This window comes from Cynara cardunculus, unplaced genomic scaffold (assembly GCF_001531365.2).
Source record: "Cynara cardunculus var. scolymus isolate 2C unplaced genomic scaffold, CcrdV1 Un_Scaffold_1588, whole genome shotgun sequence".
Lineage (NCBI taxonomy): Eukaryota > Viridiplantae > Streptophyta > Magnoliopsida > Asterales > Asteraceae > Cynara > Cynara cardunculus.
The window spans coordinates 5,558-22,132 of record NW_020200806.1 but is presented as its reverse complement, the minus strand read 5'-3'; the positions used below and the strand labels follow the sequence as shown (position 1 = coordinate 22,132).

General features: G+C 35.5%; 1 pseudogene; it reads right to left on the bottom strand.

Annotated features, from left to right (window-relative positions):
- Positions 1-466: 466 nt before the first annotated feature.
- On the bottom strand, positions 467-11,317 carry LOC112502565 (annotated as a pseudogene).
- Between the last annotated feature and the right edge of the window lie 5,258 nt (positions 11,318-16,575).

Genomic DNA, 16,575 nt, shown 5'->3' with positions numbered 1-16,575 from the left:
TATTTGAATTTTGATTTGCATTTCATTCTCTTTTTCCTACTATACGGCTCTTATGGATGGATTGAGACTTAAGGTTTGAGAGATTTTAGGAGATATTTGAATTTTGATTTGCATTTTATTTTTTATTTTTCTTAGCGACATCGTTGGACTTGAGAGATATCCAGAGGTTAGGTTTTAATAATTGTACATAGGCATTAATTATTTGTAAATATGAATTTTAAGTAATTAAGCATTAAAATGTAGTACTAAAAGTATAAAAAGTTGTGTTTAAGAACTTTGAACCAAATGTTTTATAATATAGTATAGATAATTTTGTTGTGACTTATCGATCCTATTTATCATAGAAGAGCTTTTAAATTGGTTAGATGGGAAATTCCAAGCAAACTTTGTAGTAATCATACACAATCACGTACGACGTTGATGACATCGCTCTCCCTAATTTACGTATCTAATTGATTATAGTAACTCATTTGAACATAAAAATCATAGAATTGTGGCTTTATTCATATATGAATACACAAGCCAAGAATCATATACATCGATTCATGGACATCTTTTATTCCTCTACTTTACTTAGAACACTCAACAAAAGGAGATATAACGTTTGATGATATTCATTGATGGTTATAATTGTTGATAAGATATCCACCTCTTGAACATGGCAAAACTTTCTTCTGGACTCTGGAGCTGTATGCCCACCACCCTGTAATGTAACAAAACTACTTCAGTTAACAACAATTGTTAACACTGAAAATCATAACTCGCACAGATTGCTTGCCTTCACGATGGCATATGTCATCATATTGGAATAACTCTATGTGTACCTGTACAAACACCATAACCACATTTGTTTATGTAATGGAAAGAACATCAACTGTTACTACAAGATAATCGATTCTTCATGATATATCTAAGTATCCTAATAAAGTGTTTAAAATGACACAAATTTATAAGACTAAACAATTGTATATCGTATATAAATATGTTAAAACAAGTTAATAGATAGTTTTTGTGCTTCCTAACAAGTTCTTTTAGAGACACGTCCTATTAGTATTCTTACATGATATTATTGGAAAAAGATATCTTTCAAAAAACAAGTGACATATAAAAATATGTTAAAGAAAGTATCCCATAAAAAATATAATCGTACATTTTATTCTAAAAGTGACCAAAAAAACCTTTTTAGGATGCCCAAATACATTCTAGATAACACCTTTTATATACGAAGCATAATTGTTAGGTTCTATTACTAGTCTATGATAAACATTTACACCATTTTGACGTATTAAAAAACGGTTTTTATTTGAAGTGTGTAGATGCATTACCCAGCAATTTGACCACGATACTTCCATGATCGTCATCGATCAGTGACAGAGTAGTTGAGATAATTTATCCAGGCTTCAGTTGACTGGTGCGGAATAACCATATCATGATCACCGCTGCATGTACCAAATTATAAAAGTTAAGTGGCATGACTTACCAACAATCAAATATCAGTTTATGTTGTAAAATGAAATGAAGAGGACCTGTATATAAGAGATCGGTAACCCATTTTGCTGAGATTTTGATGATAAGGTCTAGTGTCCTCCAATATTTTGGTGAAATTTAAATTTGAACCGCATCTTTCCCAGTCTCCTATGCTTCCCTGCGTAATTGGTGCATGTGTAAGCAAAACTACAATTCTACAACTACACCCTCCATCTCAAAACACATATAATTTCAGAAATGTGTAATGATTGTATTTTTTTTAATTAACTAAATGATAAATTTATCTTTAATAAAATAAGGATGATGAATTTTTCCATCTCAAAATACACTTTTTTTTTAAAAGGAGACACCGAATAAACTAGAGATGTGAACATGAAATGAAGGGAGTAGCATAATATAAAGTATTACCTTTCGGATATGCAATGCTTCTCTAACACCACCATCATTAGCCCAAATTGACATCAGATCATTTACTTCATCCTGCACCCATCAAAACCATCCACTAGAATATGTTATAACTAGATTTGCCGTTTGATTTGCTAGTTGTTTTATTAATTCAACTCTAAGAAATATATGGTAGAGTAATATATAAGGCTTAGAGTATAGAAACTTACATGACAGTAAAATGATGAAAGAGGACGTTGCTCTTCAAATTGCATTTGACTGGGCTGTTTGATTGGCTGAACGATAGCACTACAATTTGGTTCCAAAATTTGGGGCTTTTCAATCCCATCTATGCACTACAAGAAAGATGACCATTTAGTTTTTTTATCTCTCTTTCTTGTGTCAAGATCGATATATGAGCAACGGAAGAACCAATGTAAAATAAGAAAAGAACCTGTTGAAACAACTCAAGAGTTTGTAGACATGCTACGTTATTGGAGCTTATATAGTCTGATCGATACTCTCCATGACATCTCTGGACCAATGACTATAAAGACATGGACAATGAAGAGAATTAGATGTCAAAACAAGTACATTTAGTAGATAGTTATATAGCATAGGAGCAAAACAAACCTCATAGAGTTCATCTGAAATAAGTCCCATACCATTAGCAAATCGAATTTGAAAATTATCTTCTTCTGGAAAAGACCTAGGGTTGCCAAGCAAATACCCCTGTCATACAAAATTCATCCCTTGAGCAAATCGATTTTCTAATCACACAACAAATCAACCAAAGCACTATGAAATATTTTTCATTAAGTTGAGATCCAGAACTTGGGTTAGCACAAGAAACAACATCATGAATAAGGCAATGGGAGTTGGCAAGGACTTTCTGGATCAATTTCATACAAAAATGGAAATCATTCAACAGATCAATTCTCTTCTACATCCTTAAAGCATTGCATAGATAGTGCTTTCCAAACCTTATCGTTACTCCTGTCCTTCAAAGATGCATTGTCGTCAAGGTGTAACTCTGGAAACTAGTTTCTGGTGACATCAAACTTTTCTTTCATTTGAATATAAACCTCTCTTTCTCCTGTAGAGCTCTTCTTGGTAGCCTCCACTATATTTCTGGTTGCTGAGTACTACTTACATCTCATTTGTTAATACTGGTAGAAGCACGGGCATTGGAGAATGGTTGCCAATGACTCGTCGTATAGTAGTTGTGCCACAAGTGATGATGTGGGTAGAAACTTTAGTTGGTAAGCAATCTTCCTAAATTCATTGGATGACTTAGCATCAAGAGGATAAGTTTTATTTTCTCGACATAGACCCCCTTCAAAATACACTTATTCCCCCACCAAAAACTGCACATCTTGCTTGCTCATATGTGCATCAGGCTAACTCTTAATCACTTGTCGAGACTTGGATTAATGCCTTTTAAGTTCATCTAATACTTGTACCTTTTCTTCCAAATTACCAAATACTATTCAACTTAAGCGACGCGCCCGTAAGGAATCTTAAAAGGGGTTGTTTGTGTGGTAGGAAATATTGTACCAATACTTCTCCCAAGCCTACCACCATGCACCCATTGCCTTGTTATTTCTAATATCTCAGGTAAATCCGGATACTCCGATTCTCCACCTCTGATTTACCATCTTTTTACGGACGTAGTGCTTCTCTTCAAGATCGTTCTTGCATTCTGAATAGTTCTTGCCAAAAGTGGATCAATAATACTTTATCACGATCGAGAACTATTCCTTTAGGATACTCTTAAATGTATAGTACCACCTCTCAAGTGAAAATTGATGCGACTTTCAATGTGGTGTATGGATTCCATAAATAACTGAGATGGGCATATTTGCTCAAAGGACCTCCCATAATTTATTTGGTAATTGCAGGAGTGCAATCAGGGTCATTGCTAGGTATTTATGTTGTTGCTATTTAATGATATATCGTTCTACTATGTCTTCAACATTAGCTACTAGGAGATGGTAAGTGAACAAGACACTGAGGGGGAGTTTTGTTTGATGGAACGGTTTTGGATTTCGTAGAAGATTAATTGCTCAATTTCATCGTTACAAAGCAATGAACATTAATTCAGCTATTTTATGATTATGAAAACATATAACACATATTATTAATAGCTCCAAAGTATTTCATATGAGGGAGTAGCAATAAACACCTTGAGATTAATGTAAGGATCACAGCCAGCTTCATTCCCTGCACACATATATACACGTTAAAGGTAAATTAGAAAGTTCACATGCATGTTCTTTCTATAATTACTTGATCAATGCTTAAAGCGTACTAAATACACAAATTTCTCAAAGTCTTACCATTTGATATTAGTTGTGTGACGACAGGGACCGGTCTTCCAGACTCCAGAGTATGAGTCTCCTCCAACATAGAAAGGATTAGAAATGAATTCCGGATGACTTTTTAACCACTGAAATATGCTTCCAAATATAAGCAAAACTTGCAATGACAGAGACCAACAACACATGTGAACTGTGATATATAAGTAGGCCTCCTACGTTGATACTTCAATTCAATAATATAGCATAGGTCCATATGTATGATAAAGATATGACAAAGAAATTATTTTACTAACAAATTGACTGGAAGGTAACTTGTTATTTCCAAAAAAAACCATATCACATATTTGGTAATAACAAGTGGGCATTTAAAGTCTTTTTAACAAAAAAAAATCATCAAATGTTTATGATATAAATGTTAGTTAATTGCAAAAAATAAAAACGAGCTAGGTTGACCATTAGGGTATTTTTTCATCACCCAGACCTGCCCATTAATTTTATTAGTCTAGCAGCTATGCCCAATTTTTCTAGAGTTGTTGTCCAAACCCGCTATTCTAATGGGTCGGTCGGGTTGGATCTAGCACGACATGTTGTCCATGAACACCTCGAAATTGTACCTTTCTTGTAAATTCATAGGCCTGCTCAGCAAGTTGAAAGTCATTAGAACGAGAGGCTTGTGCCGATCTTCTATAGGAGAATCCCGTACCAATAGGAATATCTATAACGATAATGTTTGCAATCTGCATTAATTACAATAAGATTCACAGATCATCAATGATCAAGATGTTCACATGCCTTCATATATAGTCACAAAGAGAAACACACACACAGAGGTTGGTTCAAACGTATCATAAGTACGAGAAAGGCCAAATCATATGCAACTTTATAGTAAATCACATGTGATCTACAACACGTCTCAAAGGATAAGTATTAACGAGCCTTTGCACTGGCGAATTTCACACGACCTTGGTTGCGTTGACGGTCGCCCGCATCCTTTTAGACATGTTGTAAATGAATGTGATTCACTACAGAATCACATGTGATTTGGGCCTTCTCGCACTCAGTCTTCTTGTTTGATCCTACTTATATGTGTGTGTAAGAGAGAGAGAGTGTGTATGTACAGGGCGGATTTAGTTGCAAACTTAAGTTCCATTGTAAATGGGGAGAGAAACAAACATTCACGAGATATTCATCATGAATGATCATGATGAATGGGGTTTATTATTCATGATGAATGATGATATATGTCACTCTTTCCTTTATCCCTAATTTGCAATGAAAACCAGTACAACCGAACTTTCCTCTCTCTTTATCTATGTATATATATAGAGATCGAATACAAACACAGGAAAACAAGTATATCCACAAAATTTCAATGTTTAAGTTATATTGTTTTGTATGGTTGGTTCTTTGCGTATGTGTCAGTGTGTTTTAAATACAAACGTATCTTTGTATTTTTTTCCATGCATAAAATAATCTTGAATTTTTTATATATAAAAGGAATTTGGATATATATAAATATATATATATATATATATATTAGGTTCGACTCCGTGTATTACACGGGGTATTTTAAACGAGAAAAACTCCAGACATTAACGCTGAAAGAAAACTCTGAACATAAGTTTGGAACACAAGAATTCAGAATTCTATTATTAGGCTGGAAAATTACTCTGGACTTGACTCTGAACAAGAGGAATAGAGAGTTGTCTTCTAAGTCTAGAAAGTATCTACGAGCATAACTTTGAGTCATAATAATTCTGACTTCTTACAACTCAGAAACGTAACTCTGAAGAGGAGTTCAGAGTTGTATTCTAAGTCTGTGAATAAACTATATAACTAAGTTTGGAACAGAACAATTCAGAGTTATGTTGTAAGTCTGAAAAATAACCAATATCTGATGACTTCATGTTGATGATTTGTATCACTAATGTCATTTAAGTATAATGAGATTAAATTGTTGACCAATGTAATCATCATAAATATCGAACAGGTAAGGAAGGTGTGAAGTGCACACTTGTTTGAGTTTATTTTGATTTAGGGGCGAAGCCCCTAAACGACGGGGGTACGGGGGCAGCGGCCCCAGTGGCGTGGTCCAAGGGGCGGGCAATATTGCTTTGTGAAAAATGCTTCAAAAATCCGAATTTGAAATTTTAAATAAGGTTTTGATGACCACTCCAGAGTTAAATTCAGACTTACAACTCTGAATTTTCCCAGAGTTCTCATGCATAAGACATCAAGAGACAGAGCTCTTACTCAAGAGTTAAGCGTCTCATATACAGAGCCCGTGCTGTATTCCAAGGAAGATCAAGGCTTAAACGCCAAAAAATTTAAGTGCTTGATGCGGAGCTTCACTCCAGATGCAGAGCCTCTGCATAGTAGATGCAGATCAAGGCAGAGTACATGCAGAGCCTCTGCATAGTACATGCAGATCAAGATAAAGTACATGCAGAGCCTCTGCATAGTATATGTAGATCAAGGCATAGTACATACAGATCAAGGCATAAGGCATAATACATGCAAATCAAGGCATAGTACATGCAGAGACCTCTGACTCTCATACTTCTAAATCTGGAGGCGAAATCGTTGGATGGGCCTCTAAATCTGAAAAGGAGGACTCCAAATTTTGGAACTCTGAACCGCCAATTACTCAGCGAAGGCGGTTATACCAAGAATACGTGAAATTAACTGTCCGAAGAGACACATGTCACTTAAATAGACTTATTTGAACCGTAAGTAAAAATTGTGTCTAAATACATGTTTAGGCGGGGAAAATCAATAACCGCCGCACAGAAACATGACACGTGTCCCGAAAATTACTTATTTATTAGGATTTATAGATATAAAAGAGGGATCAAATGCAAACCAAGTCATTTGTACAAATCGAACCAAACCATCGATTTCATTGTTTAATTTAATGAAACTGTTTTATTAATTTTTTTTTTGATAAAATTGTTTCATATGTTTTTATTCATGTATAAAATGAAATTGTTTTATGTATTTTTTATTTTAAAATAAATGGAATATGATAGAAGAGAATGGTAGGAGTGGGAAATGAAATGAAGTATTTGGAGGCGGAGGTGGTGTTATCCAGACACTTGACGAGGATTGATTCGGTTGATTATTTCCAACCAATCCACATCCAAGTTAATAAAAAAATCTAAAATATAATTAGAATAATCATCTATTTCTAATAGAATACTTAATTATTACTTTTATAAAAAATTATATATTATTAAATCAAAAATAACTACTTTGTTATTAAATCTAAATTAAATTTAATAAAATATTAAATTAAAGAAATTACATAAAAAACAAGAACTTTTAAATGGTTAATTTGATATTAATATTGATATATTTATTTTCAAAATTTTATGATATCTTTAAATTTATATTCTATTTGAAAATAAAAACATTATTCTTTTCTCAAAACCACATAAAACCGTATTAAAACATTTACAGACACGAAATTAAAGAAAACATTAAAATCCAGATATATCTCGCTACATTACAAGAATAACCTTCTAATTTATACAAATATATGCATAGAGAAAAACTATATATATATATATAAAATAATATATATATATATAATAAAAATATAATATATTATTGATTGAGATTGATATTGATATTTTAATGGTTTTAAACAATCTCAATTCACAATACATTCAAGATCCCTCTTACTGGATGTTAAATAGTAATTTGGAGGGATATTGACTCAAATGATTATATTTTATAATTAAATTAATTTCCTAATCATTTTTTTTGGACTTTATTAAAAAGTCACTAGGTCAGCAATACAGGTCCATAATTATTGCGGACTCACTAAACAACAAAAGTCAATGCTCTTGGGTCAGGTCCGTAACCATCGGTCCGCAACTATTACGAATTCGAGCCAAAACCCATTTTTTTATGTAACCCCCAAGGTGGACACTTACAAACCTGGCATTATGGATTCAAGAAAAATGAGTTTTGGGTCAAAACTGTAATAATTACGGACATGTGGTTATGGACCTGGGCCAAAAAAACTCTAGAATTTTGTCCGTCTATTGGACCCACAATAATTACGGACATAAGACATTGTGGACCTAACAACTTTTGGGTAAAATTCGGAGAAAAACGATTAACTAGTCAATTTAGTTGTGAAATATGATCATTTAGATCAATTTCCCTAAAATATATCGTTATTAATGTCTCATCTTAATTGGGTATACTTTCTTTAATTTAAGTTTATATTATAATGTAATTTATTTCAAAATATAAAGATGTAATTTAGTTGCACGTACTCCACAAAACCATAATAAATTTAAAATTCTATCTTTAATTTTAAAAAACATGCATTAATCAACAATAAGGGATGCAAAAATCCCTAATATTTCATAATGTAGCCGAGAGAGAAACCTTGGTCCATGAATTCTCTCTCAACATAAAGTTTGGCAAGCTTCCACTGTAATGTACTTCCTCGAACTTTATTGGACCTACTTTCTGTTGGGGACAGAAAGCCTCGACGTTCCCTCGAGCCGGTCAAATCCGCGATTCTTAAACCCAACGCTCCTGTAGCAATGCAGGAKCATCCCACATCGGTGAGGCTAGGGGGATTCGGCTTCCTTATAAGGAAGTGGGAGTCTTACTCCTACAAGTGACGCGTTTTAAAGCCGTGAGGGGTTGGTCAAACCCAAAGCGGACAATATCATGTGGGCGGTTCCCTAGATCGGTCCAACAATTGGTATCAAAGCTAGGGCCGCACCGATGTGGGGGGGGGGGAATGTTGGGGACATAAAGCCTCGATGTTCCCTCGAGCCGGTCAAATCCGCGATTCTTAAACCCAACGCTCCTGTAGCAATGCAGGAGCATCCCACATCGGTGAGGCTAGGTGGATTCGGCTTCCTTGTAAGGAAGTGGGAGTCTTAGTCCTACCAGTGACGCGTTTTAAAGCCGTGAGAGGTTGGTCAAACCTAAAGCGGACAATATCACGTGGGCGGTTCCCTAGATCGGTCCAACACTTTCGTTAAATTGTGTTAGAATATATAATGTAAAACTAAATAAAAAAGACACGTGGAAATACTTGTGCCGTAGGTCTAACCAAAAATCGGAGTCAAACTCTTCAATTCATTATTGATGGAACCAATTCATTAACATCAAACTACTCAACCACTACACACACTCACACGTGATTTACCATAAACAAATAAAAAAACATACCAATCTCATAGACGAGGCCGGAAATGGAAGAACAACCCGAACCGCCAGTAATCCATAGTATCAATGGATCGTTCTTAGGATCTGATTCCGACTGAATAAAATAGTAAAATAACTGGAAATCTTCATTTTCGTCTACTCCTATATAACTACATAAAGATTTGAGTTAGCAAACCTACAAAGCAATAGAATCTGTAGAAAATGAAAGCAAATGCAGAGGGATGACATGAATTTATACCCAGTTTCCAGATGGAAAGGAAGAGATCCTTGAAAACCCGGAAGATACTGTACTCTCCCTATTGATGTTGATGTTGAAGTTGAAGTTGAAGTTGAAATTGCAACACGGAAACAGAAATTGACAATGAAGAGGAGAAATCGATACATTTCACTGTGTTGAAGGAAGTGGTAGGCCTCAATCTGCAGATTGCTCCTTAAAGTCTTTTGAGATGTTGGTAGGTAGGTTATTCAGTTTTTAGTAAATTACAAATTTGTCCCTCGACAATACATCAATTTGTAGTTTTACAAATTTGTCCCTCGATAATACATCAATCTGACACCGTTAATTATTCTGTTAAGCCATCAAGTATTAATTATGTTGCACACCTCTACAATGCAAATTTAACTTGAACTCTTAAATTATAAACCCAAGCCCAAATCCAAATAACAAAATTAGTTTAGAAATATGAAAATGTTATAGAATAATTGAAAGCAAACAAGAATAAAATGGAGAGAATGAATCTATTATTCTCATTAATCAAAAGTCCTTTAAATAAGGATGAGATACAAGTAGATAGTTATGATAGATATTAGATATAATTTATCTCTAATATGTTTATATTTATTTAAATCGTCATATCCTGTAGGCGGTGGCACATTTATCCTATAACACTCTCCATTGTGCCCAGTCAAATGAGTGATGGTGCATAACTTTTGTCTCGTTAAAACCTTACGCCAAAATAAAAAAACCTAGTGGAAAAAATAAAATTAGGACGAAGGAAAGAGTACAATGCACCAATTTCTTTGCAATACATAGACTTTTCATTTTAGTCTAATATTCTTTCAGATTCGTATATTAATCATGAGAGTTAGAAAAACAGAATGATATATAAATTGTTGCCTCACTAAAACCTTACACCAAGGAGCAAGACCCAATGGGAAAAATAAAACATTGAGTGTAGAAAAGAGCACAACATACCAATATTACATATGTAATAGACTTTTCCTTTTGTCTACTACTCCCCCTGGTTTGTGCATTAATCAAGAGAGTTTAGAAAGTCAATGCATTCCGATACTTTCTATTTCCCAAATATGATTTTAGGTAATGATTTGATAAGCAAATATGTCACATTCTTCTGTCATCATACTTGATTCAGCTGAATCTAGAGGAGAGTTTGTTATTGCTTATTGTATATAAACTTAAAACAGAATTAAGGCTTTGTGTTATCACCCTTGATGTATCTTACTATTATTTCATTGATGCATGATGCATTATTTTCATATATACAGGTAGGGTATTGGATGAACTCAAAACATTAGTTCCTCTAATATGTGTAATGATAGTCCTTAACAATGTACACTATTGAATAGTCTGAAGCCCATCTTAGTCCTCTAAAGAAGGGTAAGACAACCAAAAAGGGGAAACCAAGTAATCTAACTGTGGCCTCTCAAAAGGTCTCAGTTATTGAAAAGAGTCTTACCTTTGAGACACTCGCTTTAACCCTTCCTAGCTCTTTAATGATCTCCTCGGACACTGTCGTACAAGTGGCTACTCTTCCAACCACTTCAGTGACCCAAATTGCTGAAAGTGTGAATATCAACATTGCCACTACTGAACACTTACATTCTTTCTTAGCCATCATCTCGTCTCTTTCCTCCTTGGTCTTTATCACATGCGCTGATGATCTCATAGTGGTTGTCCCCGCCATTGGTGAAGCCATCACCACAGGACCTGAGGTTGCTCCTCTAGAGGCACCTTAGACACTTGTTGCTGATCCTCAAGATGGCGTATGTGCTATAACAGTGTCAATCCTTCAGATGACACTGAGAACCTCTCAGGTATACACTTAGCATCCCCTTCTTTCTTTTATTCTAACCTTGAGCCTTCTTCTGCTCAACTTTCTCTTGACTTTATAGGTCCTTCAGGGAATGAACCCACAACCATTGAGACTGAAGCTGAAGTCTATGATATGGATGAGAACGTGAAGTTGCTTCTTCCTGTTGTCGCCACGATCCCTGATAAAATGGACGAGGTGCACAAGACAATGCCCTTCAAGGAAGACTTGACCAACGACCTCTACGCTGTCAAAGCTGAGGTCTATGAAGTCAAGGAGTCGCTGATGGCTGTGAAGACTGAAATCTAATCCAACACTGAGGCTATCATTGCTCTCGCCAATAAGGCCGACGAAGTCCAAGCTCAACTCACCAGGCATAGTGAGCTGTTTCATCAGATCTTCCAGCTCCTCCAGCAACCAACCCCAATACCTGAACCAACCTTCATAGAGGCTCACCGTCAGCAGCTAGATCAGGTTGTTGTGTTCAACATCTTACAAGCTGAAGCTCTCTCCACCATCGAGCACAAAATTGAAACTTATCCTCTAGTCTTAATGAACTCTCCTCTCATCTTGATAATGACAAAGAGGGGAGAAAGACAAAGAGGTAGAGAAAATTGCTTATGTGGATATGCTAATGATGTTGCCGCTGAAGATATCCCTCATGCAGATGTTTTGATCCCTGCCGCTGAGGATGCCATCATCGTTGACGTTGTCACTGAAGATGATGATGATGTCATGATAGCTCCTACAATTCATGAAGACCATCCCTCCACCTTTGCATTGCAAAATGTTAGTGATAAGAATGATGATGAAGATGATTGAAGAAGATGAGGACGCTGAACCTCATCTCCCTGATGCCGACAATGATCTTGGAGACAATGACGATGATGATAACGACGACTTCAGCATCTAATTTCATCCAAGACAACCAGCACTAAAGGGAATCTCCATCAGGGAACATTCAGCTTTCCAGGAGGAGAGACCCTCAGCTTCAGGGAACCAGTACTCTAAAGACAAGGGCAAGGAAGTGACTGAAGATAATCTTGCCATCTTCTCAGGGAGATCAATCCATTTGAGGTTGCTCAATCCTCCAGGTTCATACCCATTACCTCAAATACTGAACCCATTCCTCTTCTTCTCTCTGCACCAACAAACCCTTTTGGTCCATCAACACATCTTATATCTTGTGAAAGCACAGATGAAGGTGAAGCAAAAATCCCAACCTCATAAGCTGATGAAGACCAGAGGAGGATTCAGTTGATAAATCAGCTCGACCAAACCAGAGTAAAAATCCTTCCTCGTACCTCTGGTTGTGGTGAGTTCAATTTCCTTACTCATGATCAACGAGAAGAGTCCCTGAAGGCTGAAGAAGAGCTGAAGCTACATCGACAACAACTGAAGGAAAGTCTAGAGTTAGCCAAGACTCTAGTTGCCCAAGCTCTAGCCAAAGGGAAGCTCAAGAAGAAAGATTCTCTTAAAGCTTAGGTCCATCTATTGTCACAAGCTGTACGAGAACATCAACGGGCAACTGATGCTGAAAAATCGAGATATGAAATGGTTCAAGGAAAGGATCAAGAAAAGGATAAGTCCCCACAAGATCTAAAATGTCACCATCAGCAGACGGATGAAGGATGATGGCCTCCTAGTCTCAATGGTCATCTTTTGAGAGAATCAAGATGTTGTCACCGAGTACCCTTCATACCTCGGCCAATATGGCTTCTACAAGTGGCTGGAGATTCGACAGGCTATTCAGAGATCCAAATCCAAGCACAATCCACTATATTGAAGATATTCTAAATGATTTATTCAAGAAGGTGTCCAAGATCATCAAAGTTCCTCCTTTGCCAAAGAAGCCGCCCTCTCGAAGAAAACACCTTTGAGAACCTGAAGAAGGTCTATCACATAAGAACAAGCACAAAACCAAATTCTTTCTGGATGACCTTCTGAAGGATCGAAAGAAGCTGGATCTCTCAAGGCTAAATCTGACACTGTCTGTGAAAGGTCCTTATATACCAAACACATTGCACGTGAAACCTGAGTATGGACTTATGTTCATAGAATATGATGGTGAATACAAGTTTCAGTGAGTATCTGAGTTTCATCTCTGCCCCGATAGATCACTTAGAGTATCTAAGGACTTGTCATAATAATGATCTATTTAGAGAGATGATGGAACGCAAGATCAGAAAGGAAATGCTGAGACGCAAGAAGCTTGGAGAAGATGTACTTAAATATGTCAACTTCAACAACTTAGATTAGACATTCATTCTATCTTGTAATATCTTATTTTCTTTTTCTTTACTTTCAGTGTGTAACCTTTATGTATTATGTCTACCAATACTTGTAATTCTTGTAATATTTTCTCTTGAAAAATATTCGAAGTGTATTATCTCTGTATTAAGTTCATCGATCATCCCTGAGTCTGTTTAGTAATTGCTGAACATGTATTGTAACTCATTCAGGACCAATATCCTTCAAGAAGACAAAAAATCACACCACATATTCTTCAGCGATGTCGAAGACAGAGCTGAAGATTATAGACCATCAAATTCATGATCTGAAGCGGTTTTTAGTGATAACAAGCTTGTCTACACAAGTGTGAAGTCTGCCCAAGATTCAGCAAACACTGATGAGACCTTTAGTGGCGTTCCAGTGTTCAGCGATGAAATGAATTTTGTCGAGTGGGATAGTTTTTGTCTTATCCTTCTACACACAAAGGACAAACACGCACTTTTCTAAGTAAAGTATAGTACGGAGTCACTCCTCTGTCTCCATATGTGCTTACCTACTATATGAAAGAGTACTGTTCATATACAGCCAAAAAGACTGTACACTGCAACAAAGGACAAGCTTTCCTCTAAAAGCTTACCACGTGCTTTGTACCTTCTGAATTACATTTAATGCAATGAGTATAAATAGCTGAGTAGTTATCTTATCAGTTATCATCTTCCTCACTCTAAACTTACGCAAGAAGTTACTTCTCTCTCTACTCTCTGTCTAAGAGAAAGACCTACTTTAACAAGTGAAGAGCACATTTCTTCTTACCTTATTTATTGTAGCAAGTATTTTCTTATTGCCATCTATAATTTTATGTGTATCTTAGATTGTTAAGATAGGTTTTGTATTCTATCTCTTCCGCAAACAATCTATAAAATTTGTATTGATCTTCTTTATCAATATATAATTTTTAAAAATGAAAGCTGCTGTATTTGTATTCATCCCCCCTTTCTACAAACTATTACCTATAAACTCTTGTAGATCCCGTTGGGACCAACAATATTGAAGTTCCATTATCAATCTCATTTTTCTCTCTGTAGGAAATTATAAGCCTACGTCAATGGTTTCAAAAGATTAATTTGATATCATTCCAATGACGTTGCATTGACACTAAACTAAATCAAGCTAACAAGTTCATTGAGAGATACAATATACGGTCAACTGTATTGTGCTAAGTATAATAATGCGCATATTGTACTTAGGTAGGGAATTTCAGCTCCCAACACCTCTTTATGTGATAACTATATCCTGGTTATCACCCAAGGTAATTAATGTGTGTGATTATTTGATAACTGATTACGTGATATCATGATAAATTTGTTTTATTTGATCATGTTAGTAGATGAAATTATGTGTATAAATGAGTATGCAACAAATATGTGAATTTTATGCATAAGAAATATATATGCATGATATGCATGTATGTATGTGAGTATGCTTAAGTGAATGTATGTATTAAATTATGTATGCATGCATGTGAAGGCTGCATGAGGCAGCCACTTTCCTAAGTAGGAAAGGGTATAAAAGAAGGGCTTAGCCTCCAGTTTATTCTTCTTGCCATTTTGGAACCTCAAGTGAGCGATTTAAGTGAAGAAGTGTTGACTGGATTTTTTTGATCTGTACTCAAGTTGCTTTCAAGTATCTGGTTTTCAAAAGAAATTGCTTAAGGAGAGTGATTCTTACTACTTTTTAACTCTTCATAATTATATAATTGAGTATAGAACTTTACTTCTAATTTAAAAGTTATTTACTGGAGTGTTGTCCGGATTAGTCTTAAACCGGACAAGTGTTAGGCGGATTAGCCTTAATCTGTTCAAGGCATAAGCGATTTAAACTGTAAACCAGATAAGGGTTGGGCGATTTAAACCCTAAACCGGTTAAGGCTTAAGCGGTTTAGTCTTAAACCGAACAAGTGTTGAGCGATTTATGATTATTGAGTTTATACCAAGTATTTTGAACGGAGAAGTAGGATTACGACTAAATGGTGTCCGGATTATTTTTAAATCGGACAAGCCTTAGGTGATGTATTGTCCGGACTTGTTATCCGGACAAAAGTGTTGGAATTTATTCTAAGTGTTAAATCAGACAAGCCTTGAGCGATGTGTTGTCCGGATTTGGTAAACCGGCGAAGAATTGACCAGTGATGAAGTCCGGCCAAACCAAGTTGACCGGATTTGTACTATGCCTTGTGCTTGATTGATAAAAATTGTTATTTTATCATAAAATGGAAAATTTGATATAAATGATTTTGGATTGATAATAATTCCATTGACTGCGATCTATTTGGAATTGTTTTTGTAAATTGTTTCGATGAGGAAATAAGGGTGGCATATCAAGGAGAGGTGTACCATGGGATAAGTGTGGCATATAAAGGAGAGGTGTACATTTGATATAAGGGTGGCATTTGTATGTGTGTTGAATAATATAACTCTTTCTATTATATCCCTTAAGATTACCGTGGTTTGGAATCTTTATTTATTTGTGATTTAAAGATTTAGGTTCAAGGTTCTTATTGGAAATAGTAGTCTGGATATTATTGAGGAGAAAATAACAGGTTTGGCCTGAAACTTTAAATAAACCTTGTTTGATAGAAAAGGTTTAAAAAGTGGCATTATATGAAACATGTTTGGTTCAAAGGTATGTTGTTTGAATAGCTGAATGCTTGGCTTGAAAAGGGGAAGGAACTGGTAATATGCCTTATTTGTTCATATATAGATTATATATGTGAAAAGTTGTTTTATTTGAAAAGTTTTGGTGATTATCACCCTGCAATAACTTAAATAGGGTAACTCACTAGACCTTTCGGTCTAACCCTCGTTTTGTGATTTTAACTATGTATTGCAGGAGGTACGGAC